This window comes from Hibiscus syriacus, unplaced genomic scaffold, assembly GCF_006381635.1.
Source record: "Hibiscus syriacus cultivar Baekdansim isolate YM2019G1 unplaced genomic scaffold, ASM638163v2 tig00111954_pilon, whole genome shotgun sequence".
NCBI lineage: Eukaryota > Viridiplantae > Streptophyta > Magnoliopsida > Malvales > Malvaceae > Hibiscus > Hibiscus syriacus.
Window position 1 is genome coordinate 1,440,423 of NW_024063221.1, and position 19,788 is coordinate 1,460,210.

Below are 19,788 nucleotides of genomic sequence, written 5' to 3' on the forward strand. Positions count from 1 at the left end.
GGTGAATACGAAACAAAAAATTATTAGGTAGGTCCATATAAATATAATAAAATTGGTAAAATATTAAATTAATCCTCAATATTTTAATTTTGGAGTAAAGAATCCTTTATGGAGGTAAACAATTAGGTAATAAACGATTAACACTATAAAATAAGGGTCTATTTTATCTTAAAACGAAACAATGACAGCTTAAATGCTTTAAAAAAATAAAGGTCAAAGTAACTATTCAATCAAATGTTAAAAATTTTTTACCCTAAAATAAAACTTTGAGAGTCAAAATACTCAAAAAAATATAATAGGGGATAAAATGATCATTTTAATAAATGTTGGAACTGATTTTAATATTATACCTAAAAATTTATCTAACATAATTTATATATAATTGTTAATTTAAAAATATAATAACTATATAAATTTAAAGTGAATCAAAAAAATATATATTATACCGATATAATATATATATATATATGGGGGCATGGGGTGGGCCATGGCTAGGTAAGCCCACCCCTAAATCCGCCCCTGGTGTTAAACCTGGTATTTTGTTTTTAGTTCACTGAAAGATTGTTGTATTTTTTATTTTTACTATCATGGTGTACCCTTTTTTATCCTGTTAAATTTAGGAAGATTTTTTAACGAGATTTATGTTTCATTTTATTTTTCTATGATTATGTCTTAACAAAATCATATAAAATTACTTTAAAAAGTCAAATTAATCTAATTAAAATATTAAAATAATCTTTAATTAATTTAGAAATCGATCAAAATAATTGAATTGGTCAATTAATAATTTTCAAAAACTATTATTCGATTAATGATTAAATTAAAAAAATAATGAATTCAATTTTAACTAATTGGATTTGATTCTAAATTAACCGTTTATACATTTCTATAAACAATAATATTGGTGATTAAATTTGTAAGATTTTAAATTAAATTATATTACATCCAATAGATTGATGATTAATAGTTCAGCTAATATAAAATAACTCGACCATGATTGAGAGACGAACTATGGGTTAGCAAAACAGCTTATATTGAAGGCAATGAAGGAAATGCCTCTCCTAGAACTTAAGAATAGAAGAACGATGTCCAAAGTATGATGATCGGAAAATCATCGACCCGACCAATCCCCGCCTGGGATCCATCAAACGATCCGGCGGATAACTTCCCGGCCGTTTCCTATAGCTGTAATGCACCGTGCAGTCCTTATCCCGTCGATTACATGGCGGCACTCCACCGTTACCTGCCGTCGAACGATCTCGACTCCGATGTAGCGGTCGTCGATGCATTCTCGTGCGACCATTTTCGTATGTACGAGTTCAAGGTGAGGAGGTGCGCACGTGCCAGGTCACATGACTGGACCGACTGTCCGTACGCTCATCCGGGGGAGAAGGCTCGTCGGAGGGATCCGATGAAGTTCCATTACGCCGGATCGATTTGCCCCGATTTCCGCAAGGGGAGTTGTAAGAAAGGCGATTCGTGTGAGTTCGCTCATGGCGTTTTCGAGTGTTGGCTCCACCCGACTCGTTACCGAACTCAGTCGTGCAAAGACGGTACTGGTTGTAAACGACGGGTTTGCATTTTTGCTCACGCGCCGGAGCAGCTTCGGGTCGTACCGCAGCAGAGTCCGAGAGGAAATGGATCCGGTTCCGGGATTCACCGTATATACCACGTTTCTTCACCAACTTCCATTTTGGCTCCACCTCCATTTTCTCCTCCTTCCGAATCACCGCCCAGGTCGCCAAGTGAGTCATCGGTAACTGAACTCACTTCTTCCATATTTAACTACAGTTAGGTAAGCCGAAAATGGGGTCCGCATGTTTCCGGAGCATTCCTGTCCGATCATGTTTCGTTTCTCCTAGGAGCTCCATGCTCCGGCCCGGGTCTCTTTCAACCCCGACTCGGCCTGGACTCGGTAATCCGTTGGAGGAGCCTGCAATGGAGAGAGTGGAATCAGGGAGAGACTTGAGGGAAAGGATGTACGCTAAGCTGAGCAAGGATAACTCACTCGACCCGCTAGATCCTACCGGGTCGGGTCCTGATGTTGGTTGGGTATGGGAGTTGGTTGTATATTGATGCTGGATAATTTGCATGGTAAATAGAAAAAAAGTTTATCTTCCGGGAAATCGTGACTTTTGTATAGACGAAAACAAAGGGTTTACTATGGCTGCCTCATGCTTGTTTATGATTTCTTCATCATTTGCTTTCTCAGATTTTCTCTGTAATTTTCTCGACGATCAATGTAATATATTTCTTTCATCTTTCACCAGGTTGCAGTTGAGAAGAAGAAAACTATTTTCTCATTAAACGAACAGAATTATTGACAATATGTGTTCAGTCCTAATTTCTACTATCAATCTAAATATTTAATATTAAAAGCATTATTATTTTAAGTATCTATTATTAGAAAATCTCATTTAACACGTGTCATATTTTTATGATTTTGAAGATTTTATTTAAAAAATTATATATATATATATATATATTTAAATTGCCCACCCCTATGAAAATTTAGTTTTATTCCAAAAAAAAAAAATTTTGCCCCACCCCTTCGCTCCCGTCCCTCTATGTGGTAAAAAACAATTACTCTAAAACTTGACGAAATAATCTCTCATTCAATATTAACATTTGATGACGGGTCTAGTTGGGTAAAATGGCTGATATATTGTAGTGGGAAATTTTTTTTCCAATATAAGGCACATTGATGATTATTTTCTCATCTAGGGTAAAATCTACAATAACAACATAAATACTCTATGACTGCATAGCGTCTTCAGGCCAATGATAAAATTCCAAGAGTGCACGGCATCTTCATGTCATACAGAAACAGGTAGTTTGCCTTGGACTGAGAAACAGATAAATAATAATATTACCATTAATTGTCCATTAATAACCCGGGTAGATTGTTGGTTGAACGGGAAATAGATGAGCAGCATTAATACCCAGAGATGGTATAAAATGAGGTGTTTTGGTTGAGAATTGGGGATCACATCAGAGGTGAGGAAAAGGGAGAACAGACAAAATTTCGAGAACAATTGAAAGAGTGAGCATCCAAGAAGAATATTAGAGAAAATTTCGAACGAATTTTTCTTTCAATATTTAATATGCAAGTATTATTCGAATAAAATTTTATTTAAAGTATTATTCAAATAAAATATCTCTATTTTATCTCATATAATTAATATTAAAATTTTAATTTTAATATCTTGTTGCAGGTAAAAAAGAAATGAGTAAGAAATTTGAAAATGTTTTTTTATAACTTCAACTTGTCAAAAGAAACTCTCAAGTAAGTATCAAAATTTTTTATTTAAAATATTTAACGATTTATTGTTAGTTACATATTGACTTAGTAAATATCAGTTTACGATTTATTGTTATGTAAATATCATTATTATAATTTTAACATTATTGATTTAGTATTTGTAATAGAAATGTTAAGATAATTAGATCAACATATTTATATAGTATTTTTAATATAAATATTAAAAAATATAATTATAATGACAAAAAATAATATTTATTATAATGACAAAAAATAATAACTTCAATAGTATTTATTATAATTAATAATATTTTTAATTATATTTAATCATTATTATAATTTAATCATAATAATTATAAAATATTCGAAATGCAGATATAACATTCTTATTTTAATTGATAAAAAATATTGTTAATATATTTACATTTTTGCAAGATTTAATAAATTTAATTTTTACCTTACGAATCATTAGTATAATTTGATCAACATTTGATTTAGTATTTCTAGTAAAAATGTTAAAATAATTAGATCAACATTTGATTTAATATTTCTAGTAAAAATGTTAAAATAATATTGATTTAGTATTTGTAGTAAAAATGTTAAAAATAATTATTTTAATTTTAATAATAATAATAACTTTAATATAATATAATTTTAATATAATATGTCACAAATTGTTTTATTTATGTATTTTATTTTTATTTATTCTGAATATCTATATTTGTATATGTAGAGAAAATGAACAACAAATTTTCATGATTGTTTATTTCAATGGACAAATTATGGAAAATAAGGTCGGAGTTATTTTTCAGTTTGAAGGACCTATAAATATGATGTTTAAAGGGACATCATATTTGTAGAAATGAATGAGAGACTAGAAAGGAAAATCCGAGCTACAGTTGATGGTTTGAGGTACATGTTTATGGACTGTCCAAATCCAGTCAGGTATAATGCACTTGAAGAAGATGATGATATTAAAACTATGATTATATTGCATAACATAACAAATATTTTGATTATTGAGTTATTTGTTAAGGTGTGTAATATATCTGATGTTCCTGGGTCATCAAGAAATATGGTTTGAACTTTATCTCAAATGGCTTTCAATAGTCAGATTGAGAACCCGACTTATAAGTCTAGAAATATTTTTGTGGCGATATTTTAAAGTGCCAACGAAGTCGGTGAAACATCTACATTTGCAGAGTATGGGGCAAGAAGTATACATCATCTACATTCAGATATTGATGTTGACGTTGAAAACTGAGGAAGAAACTGAGGAATCGTTTTTGGCTGAGGATGACGATATTTTCGATGGTGATGAACCTGATATGACTATTGATGAATATCCGACACCGTATCAACCTACCTCTGGTGAATTATCATTTGGGAAGCAATTTAGAAGAAAAAAGAAGAAGCTACATTTGGTTTTAAAAAAGTATTGCATAAAAGGCCATGTAGATGCCACAGAGTCCAACCAGAAAACTCTGTACGCGAAGTGTGTTAAATATGGGCCCAAGTGTAAGTGGCTGATCATAGTGTCCAAAATACATAGGCAAGATGCTTGGGTCATCACAAGGTACAATGGTTCACACACATGTTTGCAAACTCTATCGAGCAAGACCACCGACTATTGGACTCTGATGTAATATGTTAATATGTAAAGGTGTTGGTTGAACAAAATCCAAAGATCCATTGCTCGGTGTTAGCTGCATCTATTCGATACCAGTTTGGTTACAATGTAAAATACAAACCGATTTGACATGCGAAGGAGAAGGCAAGGAGGTGTTATATGGCAATTGGGATACATCATACAATGAGCTACCTGATTTGTTACAAGCTATGAAACGATTAATACCTGGAACCATCGTGAAGTCTCAGACCATGCCTGCATACAACCTAGAAGGTTAATTTATTCAAGGTAAGAGAATATTTCATAGACTCTTTTGGGCATTCAAGTCATGCATAGAAGGTTTTCCATTTTGCAAACGTATGGTCCAGGTGTATGACAAATCGAGGTAAAATCTGGGCTCCGACAGTGATGAAAGCAATGGAAGCAAATGAGCGATTGGCAACCTCAATGTTTGTTCATGACTTCGATCGAATTGGATATGTTTTATTATCATCGCATGCATGCGTCGCAATGAAGGAGCAGAGCGATAAACATTTAGAGTTAATTTACGACAAATATGGTATGATTGTGGTCACTTTCAAGCATGGAGATATATGTATGCTCATGCAGTCGCTTCATGTATTTATACTGAATAAATTCGTACACCTATATTGATGATTGCTTTCACCTGCAGAGGATATTAAATGTCTTTAGCCACGAGTTCAAACAGATACCAAATGAATCATATTGGTTGAAAAAGCATCATGATGAATGGTTGCCAAATTCAATGCTTCGTATAAGTCTAACGGGTCGACCTGAGTCCACTCGTATTCATACCAGTATGGATATCCATATTAGAGAAAGGTCAATATAAGAGATGTAGATTATGTAGAGGTGAAGGTAATTAAAAAAAATGTCCAAACCTATCACGGTAAAGGGCTCAATAGTAATCTTATTTCTATTTGAACGAATAATTGAATTTATGGCCTATTTGTTGATGTTATATTTGAATGAATGTGATTAATATCAATATTTCTATGTGAATAATATCAATATTTTATTTAGTATTGTTGAACCACTTTTATAATGTTTTGATATAACACATTAAGGCAAAATGTTTTTCGACTTAATTGAATTGGTTCAAAGTTTTCAAAAATAATTCAAAGTCCAATAAACTAAAATTTGAACACAAAGCTGATTTTCAATGTACGCGGTATTGATACTGTTCTTACAATATCGATACTATATAAATAGTATCGATATTGTTCATGTGGTACCGATACCCTAGGTAAGAGAAGTATCGATACTCTATGGTAGTATCGATGCTACCAACTTGCTCAAATTCCAGAATACAAAATAGGTATCGATTCCAAGGGGTATCGATATTACTTTATATAGTAGTATCAAAATCATGGTCATAGTATCAATACCGTCAGGCCCAACAACTAGTAACTACTAGTTTTATTTATTAAATATTACAAAGGTAGTCGATACTCCCTATAATAGTACCGATACCCCTATAAGAGTACCAATACCCTCTGTCCTGGGCAGTTTTATTTTGTAGAGAAAAATTCCCATCGGCTAGAAACGACCACAAACTCATTCCAACATATAAATACAAGTTCAAGACACTTGAAGCATGGTTAGAACACCTATCCAAGAAATCAAACACAAATAGGTTGATCATTTTAAAGACAAATAGGAAGATAGGATACCTTTATTTCTTACTTGATCTGCATCTTACCAAAGATATGTCGGATTCAGGAGTAGGTTACATTCAAGGAAGGGTTAACACCCTTGAACTGCCCTTTCGGTAATATGTAATTTCCAGTTGTCTTTAATTAAGAAAAATGCAAGTTTAATTAAAAAGGTAAAAATTGATCCGAATTACTTACCTTTGATAGATTTGAACAAAGACCCTTAGAAAGATAGCGATGTTAGATTTATAGTGAAGTACAGAGTCGAATTAAGATAAAAAGTATGTAAATATGAAAATAATAAACAAAAGAAAAATAAAAATAATAAAGTAAGTAGAAATAAAAATAAAACAAAATAAATAAAATGATAACATGAGTAAAAATATAATAAAACAAAAAAAGAATAAAAAATAAACAAAAATAAAACAAGAATAAAAACAAAGAAAAATAAAATAAAATAAAATAAAAATAATAAAAAAATAATATAAATAATATAAATATATATAATAAGATATGGTATTTAAAAAAAATAAGAAAGATAATAAAGATATATATACACAGAAATATTATGTAAAAACAAATAAATATATATATACATATATAAATAAACATTAGAATATATATATATATATATATAAAAGTAGAATAAAAAGAAAATAATAATTGTAGTAATAATATTAATAATGGTAATAATAAAAATAAAAAGAAATAAATATAAAAAAAATATGTATATAATAACGTATAAACAAAATATTAACAAAAATAATAAGTAATAAAATAAAAATAAAATAAACAAATAATAATAATATAAATAATAATAATAATAAATGATTAAATTGAAAGGAAAAAATTATTTAAGGTCAATTTTAAAAGAAATTCGGGGTTAAATTGAATTAAAAGGGGGTCGAATTAAAGTTTTAAAAATGAGGGGACCAAATTTGTAATTCCCCCTTTTGTTTAAAAACACGCGGGTCAGGGGGTGGATGGGTCGGGTCGGGTCGCGAGTCACCCATCGGGTTTGGTATAAAGCCCAACTCTCACAAACACATCTTTATTTTTCCATTTGATCCAAAATGGATCAAAATCCTCCCCCTAAAATTCTTTGGCATGTTCTTCAAGAACGAAGAATAGCCACCGTGAAACCCAGTTTCCGGTGGCCCACCGCCTCGCCGGCCGTTGTTTTTCAGTGGAAAAAAATAAATTTTTTTCCTTGTTTTTCTTTTTGTTTTGCTTGTATTTCGTACGAATTTTTGCTTGTAATTTTTGTGTATTTCGAATGAAATTTTCGTGTAACCAAAATGTGTTGATTACAAGTCTATTTATAATCTATACATATCGTATTTTTAGTCTCAGTTGTAGAGTCCTAAACAAACTAAAATTTGTTGTTTACATGCTTGTTGGTTGCTTGGAGTCCCATACACCCACGATTGTTGTTTGCTGCCGAGAAGAACGGGGGAATGGCATGCGGTTGTGCTTGCGGTACTGGCATGAGAAATGGTTGGAAGAAAAGTGGGTTAGGGTTTCAAAACACTAACCCGTCCTGATCTGGGCCGGTTCGGGTCGCGGGTGCCTACTTGGTTCGGGTTGTTCCACTGGGTCCGCTGGGTCACGTGTTGGCTTCTGTTGGGCCACTTGGTTAGCTCGCATTTGGGTTGCAATCTATGTAACGAGTTTGGACCGAACATTAGGCTTTCCACATGTAATCAAACAATAATAAATATAAATACATATATTATATAATATAATTTATAATGTAAATACATTATATAACATAATAATAGTTGAGGACGGAATTAAGTGTCTTCAGTTGTCCCTCTTTGTTCATTATCGTTTAACGAAAATAGAGCAAATATTAAAAGACACAAATTTGGGCCATATCGAATTCCTCTTTCGTAGAGTTGGAATCTGATATTAAGATTTGTTTTTTAATTTGAACTAAATCACGAAATGACTCCCTTGTCGTGAGGCCGAGTTGAACTGGAAAATTCTAAGCACGATATCCCTCGTCGCGAAGTTGAAACCGGACTCAGAGCATTAAAAGTAGCTCCGGGATCGTCTTCTAGCCCAAGGTACTTCGTCTCGAAGCTGAAATTTGACCTGAAGACTTTGATATGAAACTGTGTTACAGATGACTCCTTCGTCGTGACGTTGGGTCAATCTTTTGGGTACGATATCCTTTGTCGTGAAGTTGAAATCGTGGATGGCTCTTTCGCTGTGAAGTTGAAATCGTGGATGGCTCCTTCGCTATGAAGTTGAGCCTTGAATTGGATATCCTTCGTTGTGAAGTTGAAATCCAACATTTTGTAAGTTGCATTGTTTCAAGTCCAATATCCTTCGCTGTGAAGTTGAAATTGACCCTGAATAAAACTAAAAAGTTGTTTATTGACAGACTGATGTGATCCCAATCATCTTTTGAGTCTTTTCATATGCTTCTTAGAAATACTATAAATAGGCACCTTTGGGATCATTTGTAGACACACAATTTGATTTATGAAAATACTTTGAAAGATTGCTTTCATTTTAGTTCTTGGATTAGAACTCTATCGGTTTCTTGTCGGTCTTGAAGCCTTCATCCATTTCATCTTGTTATAGCGTTGGTTAATAACTCTACTATAGCTAGTGGGTCACGTTCCACCCTCTATCACTTCGATTCCATCTTATTATATTGTTGGTTCCTAACTCATATAGTTAGAGGGTCACAATCCATCCTTTGAATTACTATCATTCTCCATGCCAACCACAAACATCCTTCACCATTTTCATTACATCCATTCAACCACTATCAACACCACACTTCTTTTATTTACAATCCACTTCAACTTCATTATATCATTTCCATTACTTTCATACACATATTTATATATACATATTTCCCTTCTTATAACGTTGTTTGTGCATTTTCAGTCTTCAATCAAAGCACTGCGAAGTTCTTACTAGAATTACGATCGGGCAACATCGTATATGACTTGAAACACATAACCAGGATCATACACAAACGCTCCTTTGCTGTGAAGTTGAACTTTGAATTGGATATCATTCGGTGTGAAGTTGAATCTAGAGATGGAAGTTTCTTGTGGTCACGATATCTTTTATCATGAAGTTGAAATCGTGGTCCTTCGTTGTGAAGTTGAGCTTTGAATTGGATATCTTTCGTCGTGAAGTTAAAACCCAGTCTAGAGTTGTATGCTGCTTGTAGGCACGATATCTTCATCGTGAAGTTAAAATGTGGATGGCTCCTTCGTTGTGAAGTTGAGTTTTGAATTAGATATCCTTCGTTGTGAAGTTGAAATCCAAGGGTTGTTTCACCAAATTGTTTTTGGGTTGGATATCCTTCGTCGTGAAGTTAAAATCTAATCTTTAGTAAGTTTCACCAAATTGACTTTGAGTTGGATATCCTTCGTTGTGAAGTTGAAATCCAATCTTGAGTAAATTGTGTAGCTTCAAGTCCAATATCCTTCGCTGCGAAGTTGAAATTGACTCTAGCTAAAACCTGTAAAGTTATGCATACATGCAATGTTATAGATGCAATGCTCTTAGGTGTGCCTAAAAATATGCAAATATGTTGTTTTGGGCTCTGGAGAGAAATCTCGATCTCTGGTTACCTGTCTGGAAACTTGATTTTAGAATCTTGAAGTTTTGATTCCCGAGCTTGAACTCTTAAATCTGATGTGCATATTTTATTTTTTAATCCTTGATTTGGGAAATGCTTCTCGACCATCTCAAGTATGTGCATGAGCATTGATCAGCTTCCGATTATCTGTACTTTTCAAATAATCTTTGTAAAGTAATATGCAATTATCTTTTGTAGAATTAAATAAATCATTAGGTTTAAATTTAACCCAAGATACTCAAAAGGAATGGATTTAGAGAAAATATTGTCTTTATTCATAAGGGGAAAAGAGCAAACAGTACATGACAAACATTCTGGAAAAAATGAATACATAATGAAGTGTGAATGGATGTCTTAGATCAATAATACGGGCGCCTCTGAGCTGATAAGCCATTAGGTGACCTTGAGTTCAGCTTTTGTTAAGGGATCTTCGAAGATGCGACAACGTTCAGGAGAGTGCAACCTTTCTCCGAATCGTTAAGTATGTAGAATATTCAGATGTCGGGTTGTTTCCACTGTCTGGATTAGGGGCCTTTCTTGAATCAATATCCAAATCGCTCTTTCGGTTTTCAATATGGACTCATCCTTGGTTTCAAGATGCCCTTTACAGGTTTTCATCTTGAACCCACCTTATTTCTTTTCTTTTTTCTCTTTCTTTTTTCTCTTTTCTTTTCTCTTTTTTTTCAATATAGGGTGCCCTTTCGGGTTTTCACCCTAAACGTTTTTTTTCTTTTTTTTCTTCTTTAACTTATGACGCCCTCTCGGGTTTTCATCCTAAGCGAAGTATTTCTTGACTGCATCTGAATTGACGGGATTTGGCAATTCAGGTCTGTCCATTTTATCTAGGACAAGTGCTCCTCGGAAAAGGCCTTTTTCACGACATAAGGTCCTTCCCAATTTGGCATCCATTTTCCTCTGAAATCTTTCTGAATGGGCCAAATTCTCTTTAACACCATATCTTCTTCACGGAATATTCTCGGCGCACCTTCTTGTCATGTGCTCGAATCATTCGTTTCTGATAGATTTGACCATGATGAATGACTTTCAGTCTTTTCATCTATCAGGTTCAGCTGATCATATCGGGATTGCACCATTCTGCATCATCCAGTTTGACTTCTGTCAAGACCCGGAGTGACAGAATCTCTACTTCAATGGGCAGCACCACTTCCATTCCATAAGCTAGTGAAAATGGAATTGCCCCAATCGAGGTTCGTACCGAGGTTGGTAAGCGAACAAAGCAAAAGGCAATTTCTCGTGCCAATCCTTGTAGGTTTCAATCGTTTTCTCCACTATCTTCTTGATGTTTTTATTTGATGATCCTAATGTTCTGTTCATCTTTGGTCTGTAAGAAGTAGAATTGTGATGCTTTATGTTGAATTGCTCATAAGCAACATCCATCATTTTTTGTTTAAGTTTGTAGCATTATCGGTAATGGTCCTTTCAAGTAGACCATACCGACATATGATCTCTTTTTCAAAAACTTGCAAATAGTGGATTGAGTAACACTGACATATGATGCAACCTCTACCCATTTCGTGAAGGAATCAACTGCCATAAGGATGATCCAGTGATCATTTGAAACCTTCGGATAGATTTTCCCGATGACATAAATGTCCCACATAGAGAAAGGTCATGGATATGTCATTGCATGAAGTGGATAAGGCGGAACGTTTATTTTATCTCTGTAAATTTGACATTTGTGACATCTTCTAGCATAGTTGATGCAGTCACTTTCCTGTGTGGACCAAAAATATTCGGATCTCATTGTTTTTCTTGACATCATATGTTAATTTGCATGTGTTCCACAAACTCCGTCATGTACTTCTTCCACTATCATCTTTGCCTCTTCTGCATCGTCGTACCTTAACAGGACTTGATCATGGCTTTTCTTGTACAAGACCTCTCCGTCAAGGACATATCCAGCTTCCATCCTTTTAATGGTTCTTTTATCAGTTTCTGTGGCTTCCTCTGGATAACTTCGATGCTTGATGTATTTGCAGAATGTCGTTGTACAAAGGCTTAGTGTCTTTCACTTCCTCGATTTGGTAACAATGAGCCGGGTACTCATATGACTACATGTCAATTGGCATCATTTCAGACTCCCCGCCAGCCTTAAATGCAGGTTCCAAGGTAGCTAAAGCATCAGTCATTTGATTTTCCTCTCTAGGCACATAGTGCAAGGTGACTTCATCGAATTCTTCGAGCAGATCCAGTATTAGTTTTCGGTACTCTATCAGCTTTACATCTTTGGTTTCTTATTCTCCACGGAGCTGATAGATTACTAAGGTTGAATCTCCATATACCCGCAAGGTCTTTATATCCTGCCCCATTATAGCTCGAATTCCCAAAACACAAGCCTCATATTCTGCAATGTTGTTAGTGCAATCAAAATTCAATTGCTAGTGAATGGGTAATGATTCCCTTCTAGGGAGATCAGTATAGCCCCGATACCATGTCCTAATGCATTTGACGCACTATCGAAATGCATTCTCCAAGAACTGTCGGTAGAAGTACTTGCTTCTTCTAAGGATATGGCTATAAAGTCTTCTTCATAGAAATCAAAGTCCAATGGCTCATAACTCTCATCGGTTCTGCTTGCAAAGAAATCCAATATGGCACTTCCCTTTATCACTTTTTAGCTTACATACTCGATATCAAATTCAAATAATAGCATCTGCAATCGGGCTAACCTTCCAGATAAAGTAGGCACACCCATCATGTACTTTAGAGGATCTAACTTGGAAATCAGCCAAGTGGTGTGATACAATATGTATTGTGTGAGTCTCTTTGTAGCCCAGACTAGAGCATAACAAACTTTCTCGATAGGAGGATATCTGACCTCGCAATCGGTGAACTTCTTGCTTAAGTAGTAGATGACCCTTTTCTTCCTTCCGGATTCATCACGTTGACCCAGGACACATCCCATCGAATTCTAGAATATGGATAGATACAATAATATAGGCTTACCTGGGATGGGGGACATCAGGATAGGAGTGTGAGACAAATACTCCTTTACTTTTTCGAATACAGTTTGACAGTTCTCATCCCATGCTCCGGGGTTGTTCTTTTGGAGAATGTGGAAAATTGGGTCACATTTATCGGTTAATTGAGATATGAACCATGCTATGTAGTTAAATCAGCCTAGAAAACCTCGAACTTCTTTTTGTGTTTGTGTAGGAGGTAGATTTTGGATAGCCTTAACTTTATCAGGATCAACCTCGATGCATTTCTTGCTGACCACGAAGCCTAACAGCTTCCCAGATGTTACCCCGAAGGTGTACTTACTAGGGTTCAATCTTAGCTGAACTTTTTTATTCTCTGGAAGAGCTTTCTCAGATTCTCGACATGGTCATTCTCGGTTTGTGCCTTGACAATTATGTCATCGACATAAACTTCGATTTCTTTGTGCATCATGTCATGGAACAGGGTCACCATAGCTCTCTGATATGTTACCCCAACATTTTTCAATCTGAAGGGCATTACTTTGTAGCAGAAAGTTCCCCAAATTGTGAAAAATGTGGTATTTTCTATGTCTTCGGGATGCTTCTTGATCTGATTATACCCCGAAAATGTCCATGAATGAGAAGAAAGAGTTATCGGCTGTATTATCCACCAAAGTGTCTATGTGTGGTAGTAGAAAGTTGCCTTTGGGATTTACCTTGTTAAGGTCCCGATAATCGACACACATGAACCTTCCCATCTTTCTTCGGAACCGGCAGTATGTTGGCCATCCACTCCGAATACTTGGTCACTTGGAGAAAACCATCATCAAATTACTTTTTGACTTCTTCTTTGATCTTAAGGTGCATTTTGGGTCGTATTCTCCTTAGCTTTTACTGCACGGGTTTGCATTCAGGTTTGATTGGCAGTTTGTGGACTACATATCTATGTCTAGCCCTGGAATGTCTTGATACGACTATACAAACACATATCTGTATTCTTGAAGTGAAGACTATTAAGTTTTATCTTGCCTCAACTGAAAAAGTTGTGCGATTTTAACCTTATTTCTCTCCTCTTTGGTGCCCAAATTCAAGACTTCAATATTTTCCTCGTGTGGCAGTATTTGTTTTTTTTTCTCTTTCTACCATTCTCAACAATTCAGTAAGTAAGTTGTATTCCCCTTCATTTTCGCAATCGTCAAATTCCCTGAGATAAATGGCTGATTAAAAATCCACTTATGGGTCAGGAACATCGGTGTATGCATTATCGTCATCTGGGGACCTGAAGGGACAGAGAAAATGTGCATGCGTGAGAGGAAAATATCCCACGTGGAATATTCAAAAATTGAATTCGAAAGAGAATGAAATATGGTACTAAAATGAAGAAAATAATAAAATAAAATGCAAAAGAAATGAAACAAGAAAATTGTTTGTCATGAAGAAAATTTGCATCTTTTATTGAATTAAAATCAAAATGTTTATTCACCCTTACAAAAGATCACCTATTGCCCCGGGTATAGGAAAATAGGGATAGCTCGAATATTACTCTGAAAGACTCTTGTAAATCACAGGTAGTTCTTCCGTCGACCAATTGCTAAGCACGAACCCAGGTTACAGAGGGTGGATTCTGGATCTATCCGCAGTTTTCAACATTTCCTGTGGTTACGACATTGATGCTCAAATCTTCTAGAGCCGCTTCTAAATCTGATGAGGTGGTCTCAAACACATAACCACCTGAGTTGAATGTGTTGTAAAGAGGTGGGAAGACCATGGGTTCCAATTGGAATTCATCTCTAGTTAACCTGTCTATTCTTCTCTCCCAATTCTATTGGATTTCCTTCCTATTTTCTTGATAATTGGGCTAAAAACCGAGCCCAAACTAATCGAATTTTGAAATATGAATGACTGAATTAATCCTTCCTTGCAGCTGCTTCCCAAACCCTCTTCCAGTCTTGGCACATCTTCCCAAAGTCTGCCTGATCTCCATTCTAGTACACTTGGAAAGCCGGGGTTTAGGAATTCTTCTTTCTTCTGCCACAAATATGGCATTCACAAACTCTAAGGAGTGGAATGAACATTCTACTGCATCCTCATCTACTTCGATGTACGGGGCATTTATGGTCACACTTGCCACGATATCTTCCTCAGCATTGATAATTACTAAGGCCCCGTCGATAACAAACTTAACTTTTTGATGCAACGTAGATGGTATTGCACTTGCTTGATGAATCCAAGGCTTTCCCAAAAGACAGTTATAGGAAGGCATGATATCCATCACTAGGAACTCGACATTATAGGTGGAAGGTCCGTTGGTTAACGGTACCTCGATCTTGCCAATTACCTCTCTCTTGGTCCCATCAAATGCTCAGACCATGTTCTGGTAGGTTCTCATATATAAGGTATCTATTGGCAGCTTTTTCAATGTGACTAAAGGTATTACGTTAAGGGCTAACCCGTTGTCGATTAATACACTCAGTAAAGCGTGCCCCTTGCAGTGGGTGGTGATATGTAATGCCTTTGTTCGACCTTTCCCTCCAGATGAAATCTCATCATCTGAAAATGAGATGAGATTATCGGCTTGGATATTATTTATCAGTCGATCCATCTTGCTAACTAGTATGTTTTGTGGCACGAACGTTTGATTCAGGACCTTCAACAGCACCTCTTGGTGTGCTTCCGATTTTAACAATAGTGCCAACATTGAAGTACGTGTTGGCAGGTCGTGCAGTTGCTTTACGATGCTATATTCACTATGCTTCAAGAACTTGAGGAACTCTTTAGCTTCCTCCTTATTTATGGGTTCGTTGATAGCCATCACATCTTGTTTGAAAGGTTCAAGTGGTCTTCACCCCACTTTACTATCATCTTCTTTCAAAGTACTCGCCTGACATTCGTACTTCCATGGCACTTGTCGATTATACTTGTATTAAAAAGGTCGGGGTGCTGTGATCACCATCTTTTCTTGTGTTGTTGTTGTTGTCTTTGATTTAGGGGTAATTATCAAAGGATTAACCCTACTGAATCTTGTTTCTAATGACTCTCCAGTAGCGCAAACATCTACGTCCGGAGAATATTGTACTTCTTCATAAAACTCCAGCTTCTTCCTGTCCATCATGAGCTGGACCAAAGTTTTGAATTCTGTGTATTCTTGGGTGTGAGAAGCCCTGGTTTCACCATTTGGCTCCATATCTATTGAAAACATTTTGATGTTTCGATATAACAAATTAAATTAAATGAATTTTAAGATTTCACAAATGATTTTCTAAGTATATTCGATTTAATTATCGAATATCAAATTATTACTCCAAGTCTTTCTAGATCAATTTTAAACCTTACTAAATGTGTAAAATTGTGTTTTATACTTAAACTATTTTTTAAACAATTTTCACAAAGTATTTTGAACCGAAATCAAGCCTAAAATCAATTTTTCAAAGTGATGCATCGATGCACCAATCCATGCATCGATGCACCAATCCATTCAACGATGCACCAATTAATTTTTCAAACATCGAATGCATTTTATGCATCGATGCACATACCATGCATCGATGCACTCAGTGCATTTGATGCATCGATGCACAAGAACATGCATCGATGCACTCTGGCTTTTTCAAAACATCAAATGTATTTTATGCATCGATGCACTAAGGGTCCAACGGTCAAAATATTTAAATTTTTACACTGATGCACCAATGCACCTAGGGTATGCATCGATGCACTGACGCTCCTAACTGCTTTAATTAATTGTTTTCACACTTAAACAGCTCTATTGACTCCACTAATCATCCCCAACGTTCAAAATCATTTGAAGGTGTATTTAAACAAGCTTAGAAGCCATTGATAAAAAACAAGAAACAACAAGCAACTAGAATCAAGAGATAATAAAAGAGAAAGCATCAAACCTCAAGTTTGAGCATTTCAATCCTATTTTTCATTCAATATTCATTTTACTTTCAAGAACACTACTTGTACTCAATTGTATTCACTTTTGAGTGTTCTTTTCTTTGTTCTATAATTGTGCAAACAATCTACCTTGTGAGGATTTCCTTGTAAGTTTACAAATTTGTAATATTCTCTTCTTTTGAGTGTTCTTTTCTTTGTTCTATAATTGTGCAAACAATCTACCTTGTGAGGATTTCCTTGTAAGTTTACAAATTTGTAATATTCTCTTTGAGAAAGTGTGTTCTCAATAATTGGGGTATATTCTTGAGGGAGTTGTTAGGTTATCTCTTTGGCCTCAAAAGAAAGAACAAATTAGTGAATTTGTTGGAAAATCCTTAGTGTGGATAGCTAAGGTAGTGGACGTAGAATTTGATTGAGAAAGTCGAACCACTCTAAATCGCTGTACAATTACTTTCAATTTTCTGCACAAGCTTCCACAAAAATTTCAATTGCCAATTCACCCCATCTTGGTCGATTCCGTCGATCGATTAACTCAACAATTGGTATCAGAGCCTCATTCATTTGAAGGTTTAATCGCCTCTTGAGTCGATTCGGGAAGAGTTACATCGATTATCAAGTCATTAATGGCCTCTAGTTCAAATGTTGACTCCGTTCTCGATTCGATGCCCGTCAACAAGCCTCATTTCTTCAATGGAGCTAACTATGCCTATTGGAAGAATATAATGATGTATTTTATTCAAGCAAGTGACATGGGAAGACGGATTTATCAAGCCTCTCACTCATCCATGATTGTGGAGTGAAGGAGAGACAAGAATGTTCCAGCTCAACTCCAAAGCAATCCATATCATATTTTGTGCTTGGACCAGATGAATATGGAAAGTTTATCTGGTACAACGCCAAAGAAATATGGGATAAACTACAAGTCACTCATGAAGGCACCGACGAGGTAAAAGAATCTAAAATTAGTCTTCTAACACATAATAATGAAAATTTCAGGATGAAACCAAATGAAGATATCAAAGTTGTGACGGATAGATTCTCAACGATTGTCAATGGTCTCAAATCATACGGAGAGATAATTCCAAACGAAAAGCTTGTGAGGAAGTTAGTTTACTCACTTCCAAAATCATGGCAATCCAAGAAGACTGCAATCATCGAGGCTAAGAACCTAAAGTCCTTAACTCTTGAAGAGCTAATCGGTTCCCTCCTCACTCATGAAATGATGCTTGAAGATGAGGTGGACCTCGATAAGATTGACGGGACACCAAAGGAGAAGGAGAAGAAGAAAAACATTGGAGTTGCTCTCAAATCCACAAAATATGAGAGTGATTCGGATGAAGATGACGATGACGATGACAAGGAAATGGCATTGTTTGCCAAACGGTTCAAAAAAATGATGAGACCTTACCTAGGAAGAAAATTCAAACGAAATGAAGGCCTAAAAAATGAACCAAAAGAGAAGGACCTTATCATTTGCTATGAATGCAAAAAGCCGGGGCATGTCAAATATGATTGCCCATAATTGAAAAGAAAGGGTCAATCAAAAAATAAGCACAAGGCTCATGTGGTTACATGGAGCGATGAAGAGGGTTTCAATGAAGAGGAACAAGAAGTAGAAAACTTGTGCTTGATGGCATTCAGGGAAGATTCTAAGGTAACCTCTAACTCATCTGAATTTGATGATTTATCTTATGATGAGCTATTAGAGGAATATAATGGGTTGGCTTCGGATTATGAGAAATTGTTTTTAAAATATAAAAATGATGTTTCAAAATTGAAAAATGAAAATAAACTCATATCCAAAACCAACAACGATCTTGAAAGTAAAATCAAATATTTGCAAATCAAACTAGAAGAGTTTGAAAAGAATAATTTAGATTTGCAAAATTTACTTTCAAAGGTCAATGATGATCATCAAAAAAAATTGATGATCTTAAAACTTCTTTTGATAAAGATGGAACAAAATGTTTTGAAAATGGAGAAAATTCAAAATCCAACTTTGTTAGAAAAAGTTTTAAAAACTACAATCATAAAGGTCCCGAAAGAACCTCTAATGGAAAAAATCGTTAGAAGTATATGGGTTCCTAAATGACTCATTACTACTAAAGATAAAGATATCCTACACAAATGGATACTTAAGGGGACTAGGATTTTGGAAACTAATGAATATGGACCCAAAAGAATTTGGGTACCAAAAATTAGAAATTAATTATGTTTGTAGGAAAAGGAGATTGCTACAAGGCACGGAAATCAAATTCAAACCCATGGTACCTTGATAGTGGATGCTCAAGACACATGACCAGGGACAAAAGCCGGTTCATAGAGCTTAACGCCAAAAATGGAGAAGAAGTGACTTTTGGTGATAATTCAAAAGGTCACATCGAAGATATAGTACTATAGGTAATACCTCTTCCATACAAATTAGAAATGTTTTATATGTGAATGGATTAAATCATAATCTCTTAAGTATTAGTCAATTATATGATAAAGGATTCAATGTCATGTTTGAAACTAATGGTTTTAAAATTATTGACATTGCATCTAATCGAATTATGGTTGTTGGTCATAGAATAGGAAACATATACATGGTGCATTTAGACTCTATTGATATGACTAATTTATGCCTAGTTGCTAAGGATGAGCATGATAGTTGGTTATGGCATAGGAGACTAGGGCATGCTAGTACGAGTGTTTTGCAACGGCTAATTCAAGGAAATTTAGTTCGAGGGTTGCCTAAGCTTAAATTTGATAATGATAAAATCTATGAT

The 19,788-nt window shown here is 35.0% G+C and overlaps 1 pseudogene; it reads left to right on the forward strand.

Annotated features, from left to right (window-relative positions):
• The first annotated feature begins 1,074 nt into the window (after nucleotides 1–1,074).
• On the forward strand, nucleotides 1,075–2,139 carry LOC120173488 (annotated as a pseudogene).
• The last annotated feature ends 17,649 nt before the right edge of the window (nucleotides 2,140–19,788 follow it).